We start from the raw sequence: 14,278 nt of genomic DNA on the forward strand, positions 1-14,278 counted from the left end.
ACTGTGGATATATATTTTTATATATACTTGTCTACACATTTGCACTTCCATCAATGGTTCTATATTTAAAATTTAGAATGATGCCTACTCTTTGCCTGAAAACTTGTGACCATTGTTAATTAAGATCAGTAATATCTGAAACACAGGGCCAGCATTATGTGGCATAAGATAGTCCTCCTTCCCCCGCCCAGTCCAAAAAGAATTAGCTATCCCTCCTCAAACAAAACTCTGGGTGGGAGTTGTGAGATATATTGCCATATGCAAAGGGACCCAGAAAAAGTCTTGTCCTCTTGTGCATCTGTTAATAGGCAGATGGGCCTTGGTATATGCTGTAGGACAAGTAGAACAACATACCTGCCCAAACTCCTCTCATCAGTCAGCCAAAAATCCTGAGAGTGCTGACAGTGTACAGAAAACTAGACAGAAGAGGAAACAGAAGTCCAGCTTCCCAAAGAGGAATTCTAGCATACCATCAGAGGAAAAGAGAAAACCCCACAAATATGGATATAGTGCACATCATATGAATTTTACCAAAAGGCCTCCCCTCCCCATCAAGGACCTGACTAAAGCAACACTGCATGGAGCTGTCTATGTGGGAATGACAACCTCGTCCACAGAGGAAAAAAAATAGCAGTGAATGAGTGTCCCACTCCTGCAATAGGGCCAGACACAGCAGATGACACCCATTTCTCTTTAGAAGCATTGAAGTAGTAAAGTGGGATATCCACAATTGGGAGGGAGGAGGAAAGCTGAAAAGAGGCAGACAGAATACCATAGGTCATTAAAGAGACACATAAAGCAGGAAGTGCACCCGTGGGCCTCTGGCAGTACCAGACTCAGGGATCTCCCTACTAAGACTAGAAACATTCCAGTGATCCAAGTGCTAAACCCACACTTCTCCCCACTCTTTGACCAGCTCCTTGCATACACTTCCAAGTACCTTTGTGAAAATAAGCTCTGAAAAACAGGGGATTAGCTCAGGAAACAGGCCAAGGTCTGTGGGCAAAAGAGAAACTATGAATTTAAACTATATTGCCACCTTCTGGGAAACAAAAGAGAGATTTCCAGTAGCCATACTGGTGAGTTTTAAGAACTAGAAACATTAAAAATTCTTCCACAAAATGTATGGAGCAAGTGTACCCAAAATATAAGTAGGACAAGTTCAAGATATAAGTAGAACAAAAAACTATCTGCCACCAGAAGACAAGTAAAGATCTGAGGGGTCTATTACTTCAAATGTGAACACAAAAATACACAGCACCGGGGAACATGAAAAATCAAGGACATATGTCATCACTAAAAGATAATAATCCTCCAGTAACCAAATTCCAAAACATGCAATTGGCAACTTAGCTGATAAAGAATTCAAAATAACTGTTTTGAAAAAACAAACTTCAGGAAAACATAGAAAGTTAACAAAATAAGAAAAAATAATCATGAACAAAATGAGAAATTTAAGAGAGATAGAAATCATAAAAGAACCAAACAGATTCTGGAGCTAAAGAATTCATTAAACAAAGTGAAAACTGCAATAGAGAACATCTACAATAGAAGAGAACAAACAGAAGATATAATCAATGATCAGAGGATAGGAAGTCTAAAATGACCCAGCCACACGAGAATAAAGAAAAAAGATTGAAAAGGAGCTAAGACATCCTATGTGATCTATAGGACACTATCAAATATAACATATTAGAATAACTGAAGTTCCAGAAAGAGACGAAAGGGAAAAAGCATCAGAAAGTCTATTTAAATACATAATAGCCTAGAAGATTTCAAACATGGGAAGAGTTGGGCATTCAAGTTTACAAAGCTTGTAGATCACTTAATGCAAAAAAAAAAAAAAAAAAAAAAGAACTCCTCTAAGATACAATATGATACTGTCATCATCAAAGATAAAAAGTTAAGATAGAACCTTCAATAAATCTAATTATCAAAGTTAAAGAATTCTAAAGGTAGCCAGGGAAAAGAACATCATAACCCACAAAGTAACCTCCATTAGGCTATCATCAGATATCTCAACCCTATAAGACCAGGACAGTGGAATGATATACTCAAAGTGTTAAAAAAAAAAAAAATGCCAGCCAAAAATACTCTATTAGGTAAACATACATCTCAGATATGAAGGAAAATTAAAGACTTCCAGACAAATAAAAGTTGGAGTTTATCACTTCTAGATCTACCTTGGAAGAAGGTTCAAAGGAGTTCCTTCAAACTGTAATGAAAACATACTAATCAGAGACATGAAAGCATGGAAAAAATATCCATTACTCTGGTAAAGTAAATTTATAGTAGTAAGACTTAGGAAACTAATTCTCTAATATGATGATACGCTAATCACTTAACTGTAGTATAAAAGTCAATGAAAAGATTATTAAATACAATCATGAAGAGTATTATTTTTAACAAATACAATATTAAAAGAGGTAAATAATTATATCAAAAATATAAAAGGTAGAGAGTAAAATGCTGAACCTCTTGTAGATGATCAAAGTTAAGTTGGTATTAACTTAAAATGAACTGTTTTACCTATGAGATAGCTCATATAACTGCAAAGCAAAAATGTAGGGTAGATGCACTAAAAATAAAGGGGAAAAAAGCATGCCAGCAGGAGAAAATGCCGTTTTACAAATGTAGGCAGAAATTTAAAAAAAATCAAAATACAAAATAAACATAAAACAGTAATTATTAAGTCCTAACATAGCAATCATAACTCCAAATGTAAAAGGATAAATTCACCAGTCCAAAGGCATAGAGTGGAGGGATGAATTAAAAAAACAAGACCCAATTATCTGCTGTCCACAAGAGGATCTCTTCAGCTTTAAAGACACACATATACTTAGAAAGAAGTGATGGAAAAAGTGATATTTAATGCAAGTAAAACCCCAGAGAACTGATGGATAGCTATATTTATCAGACACAATAGACTTTAACCCACAAACAGGTCATATAAAGTGACAAAGGAGTCAATTCATCAAGAAGATATAAAAATCATAAAAATATATGTAACAACATTATAGTACATAAATTTAGTAAGTAAATGCAAACATTTTAAAGGATAGAACCAATTTCCAACTTTCAGCAACAGATACGTAATCCAGACAGAAAATCAGTGTGGAAATATTGGACACGTACCATGCATTAAACTAAATGTACCTAACATATATCTATAGAACATTCCATCCAAAAGGAGAATACACAGTATTCTGAGGTATATACAGAGAACATTATCCAGGATAGACCACATGACAGGGCAAACAAACAAACAAACAGATCTTAGCAAATTTAAGAACACTGAAATCATACCTCGGATATTTTCTAACCACAAAGGCATGAAACTAGATGTGAACAAGAGGAATCCTGCAAAACCTACAAATAAGTAGAAGTTAAACAACACACTGCTCAACAACCAATGGGTCAAAGAAGTAATCAAAAGAGATAGGAAAAAGAAATCTCAAAGCAAATGAAAATGATAGCATCCCATACCAAAACTTATGCAGTGCTGCAAAAGCTGTTCTTAGAGGGAAGTTTATAGTGATAAATGCAAATATTAAGAAAATAGAACTCAAAGAAGAAATCTAAAATTACACCTCAAGGACCTAGAACAAGAAGATCAAATTAACTCAGAGTGAGCTGAGGAAAGGAAATAACAAAGATTAGAGTGTAAAAATAAAATAAAATAGAGTTGAGAAAAATGATAGGAAAAAAACCTTACAGCTATTTTTTCAAATAGATAAACAAAACTGACAATACTTTAGTAAAACTAACCAAGGAAAAAAGAAAGATTCAAAATCACAAATGAAAGAGGAGGCATTACAACTGATAGTGTGGAAATACAAATGATCATTAAAAAACTACTATCAACCAGTACATATGAGTAAATTAAATAACCTAGAAGAAAAAGACAAATTCCTATACAATCTACCAGAAATACACAACCGACCACCTCTGAATCAGGAAGAAAGAGAAAATATAAACAGACAAGTAACAACTAAGGAGACTAAATTTAGTAATCAAAATCTCCCAACGCATAAAACCAAAGGACCATATTGTTTCACTGGCAAATTCTACAAAAACATTTAAAGATTTAATACCAATTCTTCTCAAATATTTCCAAAAAATTTAAGAGGGAACCCTCCCAAATTCATTTTACAAGGCCATAATTACCCTTCTATCAAAGATCAGGACACTGTAATAAATTTATAGGCTAATATCCCTGATGAATACTCATATTAAAAAAATCTGAACAAAGTATCAGCAAACCAAAGTCATCAAATCATTTAAAGAATTATACTCCATAACCAAGTAGGATTTATTCCTGGGATGCAAGGATGGTTCAACATATACAAATCAATAAATGTGATACACTACATTAATAGAATAAATGATAAAAATCATACGATCTGATTTCTGATCACCATAATGGTGACATAGATCATTCCTCATTTTATTCCCCCTCACAAGAAGAACAACTACAAAATATTCATGAACAAGACACTAACTGAGGGAATTCAGGAGTGAGCCTGAGCAGTACCATCCCGAGGCTGGTACAGCACCTCATAGAGAGGTCTCTTCTGAGTCTACTTTTCCTCCAATGAGAAAATAAACCCCAAGAGTAACATCCAGCTCCTCCAGAATTATGGATTGCCTCTCAGGAGCTGGCATTCTGGTCATGCCCCATGATGATTGCACAGACATCTGCAGGGCTCAACCACTGGGGATCTGATTGTGATGAAGAAGAGGGAGGAGTGTGCAACTGCCAGCACTCATTCCTTGGCAGAGTTCATACCTGCAGAACCCAAGTAGTAATCCCAACCAGCACCTTTGCTCATCTGCAGAACTAAGTCAGTGGCACATTGTGGCCAGGAAACTGTAAGCCAACACACTACTATGTGTAGCCCCCATGCTCACTAGGAGGGCTGTAAGAACACCTAGAAGCTATGTAGCCCAAAAATACTTGGGCAGAGTCCTGCAGACAGAGGTGATTGCCTCCAGAGAAAAATCAGTTCTGGGTATGAAGGGTCCCCTGCTATGTCCAGGGGAGGTTATTCATAGCTCTACTCACAGCCTAAAATAGTGCCTCCTCTACCCATCTCCAAACAGAAAGCCCAACTAAAATTTGGGAAGTGCTTGAACCCATCCTACCCACACAGGGAAACTGAGTCATAGCCCCACCCACTGCTAAGTAAAGCTCCCAGCCCTACCATAATATTAAGGTTGGCCAGAAGACCTAGAAAACCTTATAGTCTACCAACACTTGAACAGAATCTAGCAAGCAGAGCAGTTAGTCTGCAAGGCAAGGTAGTGTCCCTGTTCAGGCAAGGAACTTGGGGCATGGGTCAGCTTGAGTCAAGGCCACAAAAATACTGGTCTTATTTCACCCACTGTGCCTCAGCAGGGAAACTAAATCAGAACCCCTCCACCCCCTACCCCCCACATTGCTGAATACAGTTTTTAACCTATCCAACCAGGGAACCTAACCAGAACACACAGGAATCTGCATAGTCCATTCAACAGCCTTGCTTACATCAGTACTTGAACAGAAAATGGTCTGTGGTTTTCTACATCTGCAGAGCAGAACTGGTGACATCACCTGACCAGGGAAGTCAGTGATTTATGATTTAATCCCCCAGCAGGCCCCAGGCTCCTTCTGTCTGTCTTGCCAGGCAGGGAAGCTAATTCATAGCCCCATTTACTGCTGAAGTATAGTATTCAGTCCTAACTGTCCAAATAGCCTGACAAGAAAAACCAGGCAATCTTGGAGCTTATCCTATAGCCTTGCTTGGGCAGGGAACTGGACAAGTAGTCCTATCTAAAGTTATTAGCCAGCAAGAGCATCCTCATTTTCAGAGTTTAGGCAACAGCCTTGCCCCTAAGTAGACCCTGATAGCAAGCTCCACCTTCTTAATGACATTACCAGCAGATATGTCTAGTTACTTAAACTGAGCTGACTGGTCAATAACTGTCTCTGCCAAAGCAAGCCCATAAAGCCTGGAAGGGGAGAACGCTTACTGAAATGTACAGAAACAAACATAAGGAAAAAAGGATCATAAAAAATAAGGTATACCACCAAATTTTATACCACCAAAGAAATGTAATAAAGCTACAATAACAGACTCTAAAGAAATGGAGATTTGTAAACTGTCAAAGAATTCAAATAACCCTCTTAAAGTTTAGTGAACTATAAGAACACAGACAAACAAAATTTTAAAAACAGTGAATGAAAAAAATGAGAAATTCATCACAAAAATAAAAACAATCAAAAAAAAACCCCACACATACAAACCACATACAAACACAAACAGAAATCTTAGAGCTAAAAATATATAAGGACTACAGAATTCAATACAGAGGTTTAAAAAAAACCAAAAGAAAAAAAAGAAAGAAAGAAAAACAATGACCTAAAAGACAGGACATTTGAAATTATCCAGGCAGAGTGACAAAAAGAAAGAAGAATGGAAAGGAGTGCAGAAAGCCCATGGAACTGATGGGACACAGTTTTTAGAATTCAGAAAGAAATAATATCCACAATAAGGGAATTTCTGAAAGAGTGGAGAAGGAAAGGTATGGAAAATATATTTAAATAGTACTAGATGAAAACTTCCTAAAGTTTCTTGGGAAAGAAATGAACATCCAAAGAATTGATTCTGAAGAGGACCGCACCAAGATACATTGTAATTAATGCGTCAAAATCAAACACACACACAAAGAAAGAACTCTGAGGAGTTCCCATTGTGGCTCAGCGAGTAACAAATATGACTAGCATCCATGAGGATACAGGTTCAATCCCTGGCCTAGCTCAGTGAGTTAAGGATCCTGCATTGCCATGAGCTGTGGTGTATGTCGCAGATGCGGCTGGGATCCTGTGTTGCTATGGCTGTGGTGTAGGCTGACAACTACAGCTCAGATTCAACCCCTATCCTGGGAATCTCCATATGCCATGGGTGAAGCCCTAAAAAGAAAAAAGAAAGGAAAAAAAAAATTCTGAAAGTAGAAACGACAGAGCTCCTATATGTCAGGGTGAATTTCTCAATAGAATCTTTTCAGGCTAGGAGAGAATGGGATGATATATTTAAAATATCGAAATAAAAAACTGTCAACCAAGCATTCTAAAGCTGCCCTTCAGAAATAAAGAACAAAGACTTTCCCAAACAAAAGCTGAGGGAATTCATCACCACTAGACCTATCTTACAAGAAATGCTAAATGGAGTTCTTTGGGTAGAAATAAAATTACATTAATTAATATTAAGAATATAAAAAGTAGCATAAAACTTACTAGTAATGGTAAATACAAAGCCAAAATTAGATTTTGTAATATAATGGTAATGCATAGTTCACTTACAACTCCAGTTTAAAAGCTAAACAAATGTTGTAAAACTAACTATACTGCAATAATCTCTTATTAGTTCACAATATAAACAATATGTACATTGTAACATCAATAACCTAAAATGTGAAGGGAAAGAGAAAAGTGTTAACTTCAGTAATTCTATCAAAGTTATCAGCTTAAAATATATTGTTATAATTTTACAGTATTTTACGTAAGAAACATCATATTCACAAGGGAAGAACCTATAGTGATTACACAAAAGAACATGATAAATAATGCTCAGGGAGAAGGCTAAAAATGGGGGAATGGCCAGTTTGTGGAGCTATTAGACACATAACAACACTTATTAAGTTCTATGTCTTCTATCAGTGTGGTTCATGGCACCCCAAAACAACTACAACAGTAACATCAAAGATCATTGATCACAGATCACTATAACAAATGTAAAAGTAATGAAAAAATTTAAAACATTTCAAGAATTACCAGAATATGACAGAGAGACAAAGTGAGCAAATGTTGTTCTGCTCCAATATACTTGCTTGACAGAGAGTTGCCACTAACCTTCTATTTGTAAAAAAAATACAATACCTGCAAAGTGCAATAAAGCAAAGCACAATAAAACAGGGTATAAAGCACATATATACAATGGAATATTTTTAGCACAAAAAAAAAAATGAAGGATACAGGGCCACTTGTGACAACATGAACAGTACTTGCGGGCATTATGCTAAGTGAAATAAATTAGGCAGAGAATGACAAACACTGTTATGATTTCACTTATATGTGGAATCTAAAAAAAAAAAAAAAAAAAAAAAGAAGAGAGAGAAAAAGAAATCAGATTTGTAGTTGCCAGAGGTTAGAGTTGGTATTAAGGGAAATAAGATAAATGTGGTTAAAAGGCACAAACTTTCAGTGATAAGTAAGCATTCATGATATTTATTATCTACAACATGATGACTATAGTTATATATGATATATGAAATATATAAAGGCAGGAGAGTATAAATTCTAAGTGTTCTCATCACAAGGAATTATCTATATCTCTATTTTGATCTATACAGTCTCTATATAAGATCATCAACTTTAACCAAGCTTCTAGTAATCATTTCGTATATACATAAATCAAATAATTGTGTTGTATGTCAATTTTATCTCATTAAAACAAAAAAAATTATATGATCCTCCTAATAGACACAGGAAAAACATTTGGCAAAATACAGCATCCTTTCATGGTAAAAACTGCCAACAAAGTGGTTATGGAAGGAACATACCTCAACATAAGAAAGACTATAAATGGCAAACCAACAACAGTGAAAATTTTAAAGCTTTTCTTCCAAAATTAGGAACAAGACAGGACACCCACTTTCATCATTATTATTTACAATAGAACTGGAAGCCCTAGCTAGAGCAATCAGGAAAACAATGAAATAAAAGGCATCCAAATTGAAAAAGAAGAGGCAAAGTAGTTATTTACAGGTGATATGATCTTATGCATAGAAAACATTAAAAACTCAACCAAAAAAAAAAAAAACCACTGTTAGAAACAATCAATGAATTTAGTAATATAAATAAATTCTCATCTAGAAACATTGAGATAAGGAATTGTTTACATTCATAAGGGGAGAAATTTAGAATTTTCAAGGAAAAATAAAGGAAATATTTTTAAGCTTTATAGAGAATGTGTCTCTCCATGATTTGGATAGTGGCTTTTTGTGTGTGTGTTGTTTCATTTTCTTTTGTTCCAGTCATCACTGAATGAAGAGGTTGTAGCAAATTCCTGTTTTCCTTACGGGACATTTGGTCCTGTCCAAAACCATTCATATAATATTTGGTTCATGCCAAAAAGTCCTTGATTATTTGGTCCTGCCTAAAATATACATGAGCATATTTGACCCATGCCAAATGGTTTTGGCCAGGACCAAATATCAAGGACCTTTTGGCATTGAGCAAATGTCGTATGGATCTATTAGACAGGACCAAATGTCTGCTAACCCTTGTTAATTTGACTCACGTTGAATTTGTTAGAAGGAGTCTAAGAATAACAAAGGTGTAATACTTGACTTTCAATGGTGGAGTATAAATCTACTGTTACTAACTGTTATGATGTTGATAAATGTATTACCATCATCTCTCTAGGGAGACAGGAAACCCTTATTTGTAGTATATGCTTTTTTCCCATGGTGTAAATACTCTCATTATGGCCTACATTTTGTACAAATTGTTGGGAAGAGATGCCCATAAGTGGATCCAACAGGAGCCACATCTTGCACATCATTGCTACTTTCCAAACTACCAGCCAGTCTCAAAAGTAAACTTTAAAAACCTATGAAAACAAAGCTTGAAATCAACTGTTGCATGTGGAAATTATTAGACATTAGCTCAATTACTTAACACTTCTTACAGAATTCAATTTTTAATATAAATGAAAATAGTCTACATTAGAAGGCAATTTATATTCTCTAAAATCAAATGACACAAAAGCTCTCAATTTATTTATTTCCCCTTTCCTTTCTCATAGGCTCATCTTATTTATAACTTCTAAAGTTCCTTATATTTAATATATTTTAATTTCCATTTAGCCTGCTTACTTTTACTTTGATATTACTAAAATGATTAAAAGCATTTTTAATCTAATGCTATGAAATGTGATTAGTAATGTCATATTTCTTAAGGTTATTTTGTCAACAATTTGCACATAGAATTTTGATCAAGTTATACATAATATTATCTTGTTTACAAATGTGGGTCTATGGTAATTGTCATAAAAATATAGCTCTAGTTTTAATAATTGATCTAGCAATTGGGGAAATAGCTGATCATTTTTATTTAATTACATCCGTTAAAAAGAGCAGATGTGAAGAAATTTTTAGAATCCTGCTTCATACTTCAGGCAATTATAAAATACTTTAAACTTCACCTGTTTATTTGTTCCCTTAACACTGGTAGACTGGGAGAAGGTACCTTTAGTATGAATCCTCTAAATAAAATGCTTAACTGTATTCTTTGAGAAATCTACCTGTATAAATAGACTACTGCAATCCTATTACTCTGCTTGTTTTTTTTCCAGGCAAGAAAACTGTTGTCACTAGGTCACTGTAGATTAAGATTAGTTGCCTGTGTCAAATCCTTTCCATGTTTTCCCCCCCAAATAGTAAATAATTGGACAGTAATTATTATTAAAATTGTTTTCTAAATTGGTCTATTCTACAAGACGTTCCAAGGCACTGCCAATAATAATTCAGTCTTAGAATCAAGATCCCAAGTGTGTGGCTATAATAACATTTGTTAAGAACTGAAAAAATTTTAAGTGCCTCACTGAAACTTTCCTCTAAACAACAAGGCTTCCAATTCTCAGTCCAAGGTAGAGAGGGGCCTTCTAAAAAGAAATTTCCATCTCTTCTGTCTAATAGAATGGACTCTATTTTTATACTCAGGAAGTCCACAAAGTTTCTAAGGGATTATACCAACTTGTACTAAAAGGAACAGTGATCATTCAAAATTAAAACAGGCCTTTGAGACCCCAACTTCCTGCAAGCAGGACATAGCCTGAGAAAGCTAATCAGTTATACATGGAATAGCTCTTAAGGAAAAGGATGACCCACTTGGGAGAGATGGGATCCCAACGGGTATAGTTAAGAGGCATGGAGAATCAATCCGAGAAAGCAAGAAGGAGCTCTAATCAAGGAACTGACATGTGTTCAGCTGAATTTCAAGTTTTCTATGAATCAGTAACCACTATTTTCCTTCTGGCTTTTTTAATGGAATGTTCATTCTACTGTCCTTGTCTGGGCATTGTATATTGAGTTTGTGGGAGTCAGGTAATTTGTCTCCCAGTTTATAGCTCTTCACATCAAGAGGCGCCTCATCTGTACCTGAACATGATTTAGATAATCGGATGCTACAATCTGAGCCTGATACAATAAGGGATGAGACTTTGGGGTACATGGGGAGGGGTGAGGGTATTTTGCTTGAGTTTGCATAATTTGTAGCTGGATTAAAGATGACCAAACCCTTTTACTATTCTTTCCATCAATATGTGGAGTTTATTCCTTTCCTTCTTGAATCTGGGTTGTCCCTATGACAGCTTAACCAATGGAATGTAGTGGAAGTGACAGCGTAATAAACATAGACATCCTTTTTTTTTTTTTTTTTTTTTTTTTTTTGGTCTTTTTAGGTCCACATCCATGACATATGGAGGTTCCCAGGCTAAGGGTCAAATCAGAGCTGTAGCCACCGGCCTACACCACAGCCACAGCAATGCCAGATCCAAGCCTCATCTGCAACCCACACCACAGCTCACAGCAATGCTGGATCTTTAACACATTGAGCAAGGCCAGGGATCAAACCTGTGTCCTCATGGATACCAGTCAGATTCGTTTCTGCTGAGCCACGATAGGAACTCCTAGACATCCTTTTAAAAGAGAACTTAGAGCATCTATCTCCTCCCTCTAGGATCTCTCACTCTTGGAACACTTCTTCTTGGAACTCAGCCACCATGCTGAGAAAAGCCCAAGCCACATGCATGGGAAACCTGTGGCTGTTCCAGCTGACAGTCTCAGATGAACTCACAGCCACTAGCCAGCATCAAATGCCAGCCATGTGAACCAGCCATCTTGGCCCTCTAGCACATTTGAGCCTACACTTGATGCAGTCAAAACTGATACTATGAAGTAAGAAAGCCATGCGGCCTTAGCCCAGTCAACACCAACATTAGTGAGAAATAATAAAATAGTTGTAATTTTAAGCCACTAAATTTTTGAGTGGTTTGTTATGCAACAATAAGTAACTGAAATAGAAGTCTTCCCTGCATAGGTGGTAGTGAAGCCACTAGAATGGATGAGACTTAATAGGCAAGTATGTGACATGAAAGAAAAGAGGCTTAGAATAGAATCTTAGAAACTTCAAAACTGCTAGTGAGGAATGAACACAGCAGCAAAGTCTGGGAAATATGTTCATAAAGGTAAAAGGGGATGGAGGAGATTGTCAGTGACCTGTAAGCCAGTGGAAAAGAGAGAAGCCACAGAGGTTAGTGCTAATGAGAGATCAAATGATATACAGCTGATAATTGCTTGTTACATTTAATGACATGGAAGTCAAAGGTGGCCTTAGCAAAAATAGATTTGCAAACTGATAGGGAAGAAGCTAGATTATTAGAGGTAGAGGGAGTTGAAGAGTAAATGAGTAGAGAGAAGATACATGGAAAGATTTAAATTGCTTTTAAATGCTGATGGGAAGGACAAGAGTATAAAAAAATCAGAGTAAGAGAAAAATACAGGTGAGTAATATTTTACTCTTTCCAGAAAAGCTCTTCAAACCACAGAACATCCATTTAGGCACTATCTATGTCCATTGTCCAAACACACAGTAACCTCAAAATAACATTTGTTACAAAGCAGACTTTGTAATAATGTAGGTGCATCATGGACCCAAAAGAAATTATTTACTGACCTATGAAAATGACCTTGTTAAAAATCATGTCCTGAAATCAAGAGTGGAAATTTAACCTTAATATTTCATAGCTCAAAAGACTATCATTTTTAATTTTAGGCAAATTCTTTCTTCTAAGATGGACAGTGAAATTTATCTTTTGAGTAGACCATCCCTTTTGGGGGTAAGAATTATTGGAGTACAATTAAAACTGTCAAAAATACTTACTGGTATGAAAGAGTGTACCAATTTTTTTGCTTGACAGGCTTCTAAGGAATATTGTGGATACATAAGATTGTGGGTAAAGTTAGATGATGCTCTTCTTAAATATATGTCTGTTTGTCCATGAATTTACACACGCAGAAGAGCCTCCTGAGAGCAGAATGGCTTTTACTCTGGGTCTTTGTTTGGATGTTTCAAAGATGTGAAATCTTGCCTAATAGAATGTGTTGCTGTAATCAAGTAAGATTAAGGAGTAGCAACATAAAATAGCACTGAAAGAAAAGGAAGATTCTTAGCTAGTGACTTGGGCTCAACATCAGAAGAGTGTGGCAAGAGAATTTCCTGATAACAGCATATGTCGTGATTCAAGAAGCCGTCTTGACCCAGATACCCAGGTACAAGGGGATGGAGCTTGTCAAAAAACCAGCAAGTTGTTCTTCAGGATGAGGGCAGTTTTCCTAGAAAAATCCTCACTGACAAAGATTCACCCTCCACTGCTCCTTCAGATTCTCTGCAGTCTGAGGAAATCAGTATGCTTAAACTTGGGAAGTTGGGTGAGTCAGGCATATGGCCCACTTTTTTTTTTCTACATCCCTTGACTATTTTAACTGCTTAAATTGCACTTCATCTCTTGGTCAGAATTTTCTTTGCTGACCTGTTTTCTTCTTAAATCAGTCTTTCAGGAAGTTAGCCAAACAGGGAATTTTCATCCTGTTCTCTTCCCACTTTCAGAACTTGGGACTTTCCTTTTTCAGGAAACCATAAAGAAAAGGATAAGTAAACTTCTAAGACCCAGTTAACAAGACCACATATGATAACTTGTTTCTAAGATATTCTTATGAGGCAAAAGCACAAATCAGAACAGAATTTTTTATAATGCATAAGCAACACCTGTTCAATTGCAACTTGTTGCAGCTGGAAGAAAGTAAGCAAAGGGAAAATGGACAAAGTAACTCTTTCAAAAATTAAGATATCCTTTCATTGATTTCTACCCTAGCAGAACAAATCAGGAAGCTACCATAAGCTCAGTCAGTCTCCAAAATACACCTCTGTGCTGGCTTAGCTCCTGCAAAGTACTACCCTCTCTAAACAACATCAATATTTTGACAATAATTGTCTTTTCAAAGGTATAATACTGCATGCATCAAAACTTATGTGCTAGATAGCAATACTTGACCACTTAACTAAGCACTAAAAGACTTTAGTTTTGTGTTCTAATTGTTAACATTCATCAAACACAACAAATACAAAAAAAAAAAAGAGAAAAAAAGAAAAAAAAAAAAAAAAGACAGCAATACC

At 35.8% G+C, this 14,278-nt stretch overlaps 1 long non-coding RNA gene across 1 annotated transcript in view; it reads left to right on the top strand.

The window, feature by feature from the left end:
- Nucleotides 1-12,151, top strand: part of LOC110255478 — a 157,784-nt gene extending 145,633 nt beyond the window's left edge. The window contains exon 4 of the long non-coding RNA XR_002335839.1: nt 11,783-12,151. This is a non-coding gene — a long non-coding RNA (uncharacterized LOC110255478). The remainder of the gene's footprint in view (nt 1-11,782) is intronic.

This window comes from Sus scrofa, chromosome 9, assembly GCF_000003025.6.
Source record: "Sus scrofa isolate TJ Tabasco breed Duroc chromosome 9, Sscrofa11.1, whole genome shotgun sequence".
NCBI lineage: Eukaryota > Metazoa > Chordata > Mammalia > Artiodactyla > Suidae > Sus > Sus scrofa.